Here is a 1806-nt window from a genome sequence, read left to right on the forward strand (position 1 = left end):
ACTTCATAGCCCATTTTGTGAAGGATTTTTTTCCAAAATTGTCGTAATGTAAGTTAGGCATTTTTCCTCACAAATAGTACATATAAAAGGAGTCCATGCGAAAGGATTGCAATTTTTGAACTTTTATTCATTTTCTTTCATTTTTTCAAAAGGGGTCAAAATGACCGGAATTATAGCAAGGAGTTGAAAATTTCCAAACTATAAGTGGTTCTTCGATATAATTACTACTTGTGTACCTAAAAGTGTTGTTTGCTAATTTTTAGGATAGAGCAATCACACAATTCAGTTCAAATTGAATTACTTTTGGGAAATCAGCATAAAGTGATTTACATGTGCGAAAGTAACTAGAGCCCTAAAAAATCAATAACACTTGGTAGTTGTCCATCAAATATGGTTTACTTCATGTGAAAATTGGGATAGAGCCATTTTGCACCCTAGTTTTTGTAAGTTCCTCACAAAAAATACACATTTTTGATACTTAGAAAATAGAAAATGATATTTTTTTTACAAAAAGTTCAAAACTCTATTCGGCAACATTGTTTGTAATGGAAAGACTCACCTATATGCCCAAGTTCACCACATTATCATAAACTATGGAATGAATATAGTCATTGCGTTGATCATTTGAGACCAAAATTTTCATGGAAAAAAGTGTAAATAATATGGCATTAAATGTAAAATTGTCGAAATAAAACTATCAGCCTCATCAAAATGAACAACTTTGATTTTTGAAGCATCTTCATCCGAGGTCGTATGCAACTGCTAGAGCGAAAATAATGCATTGTAGCTCAGACCCCCTTTTACCGAGTGGGACACTCGGCAAAGACTCCCTTTTTCCAAGTTTAGCACTCGGCAACACCCTGGTTGCCGAGGTTTGTTGTTTTACCGAGCGTTTCATTTGCATAGTTTTTATTTCTGCCGATTACTTCTTTGGTAGGACCTCGGCAAAGATACTATTGCCGACTGCCTAACATATTGCACTCGGGAAAGAGCCTAACAATCGGTCAAGACGAAAATTCCAGTAGTGAAGCTTTAAAAGAGCGAGTGCTTGTGTCTAGCCAGTTTCTTGAACCATTGGACTTGATCATGGAACAGTCGAGGAAAGAGTTCAACTGGACTAAACGCAACGAGCTCATGTATATGAGTGGAAATGACTCTGTTAAAACCCGCAAGGCCTTGATGGTGGACTTCAATGATATGGAGAGCGAGGCCAAGGTGATGCTTGCATGGACAAAGGTGTGTGGAGAAGGTATCACCTTCTTTGGAGCGTCGTGTCTGGTGCTCCTCGATGTTGTGTGCAATCCTTCTGTCCAAAGGCAGGCGATTGGACGTGCATATCGAATTGGTTAGCAAAACATTGTCCATACAAACAATCTAATTGGAGAAGGAACACAAGAGAAGGGCAAATATGATATAGAAGCTAAGAAGGAGACAATGTCCAATTTTTTTTTTCAAGTGAGCCACGGCCTGCGGAGTGCAACCCATCATCAGAATTTATTTCCATTGACAGGATTTTGGAACAAATGACAAAAGATGAAAATCTGAAAGAGATTTTTGTGAATATACTCCCATCGTAGTAAGAATAGAACTTATAGATCTCTGGTAAGTGGGAGCTTCTAAGATCATAATGTTGCAATTTCCTATTTGTTTGTGGTTCCTATCCTTTTATATCGTTTGTGGACAAGCACGCGTTCTATCAAATTCTGAATTTATAGATTCTTGAACAAAAGAAGTGAAATTATTTGTAAGGTCTTGACAATAGAAATTCTAAATTGAGATCGCGTATGTGGTAAGCCTCCTTTGGGT

General features: G+C 37.3%; 1 pseudogene; it reads left to right on the forward strand.

The window, feature by feature from the left end:
- LOC123124131 (SNF2 domain-containing protein CLASSY 3-like) overlaps positions 1 to 1577 on the forward strand; it is a 13389-nt pseudogene extending 11812 nt beyond the window's left edge.
- The last annotated feature ends 229 nt before the right edge of the window (positions 1578 to 1806 follow it).

This window comes from Triticum aestivum, chromosome 5D, assembly GCF_018294505.1.
Source record: "Triticum aestivum cultivar Chinese Spring chromosome 5D, IWGSC CS RefSeq v2.1, whole genome shotgun sequence".
Taxonomy (NCBI): Eukaryota; Viridiplantae; Streptophyta; class Magnoliopsida; order Poales; family Poaceae; genus Triticum; species Triticum aestivum.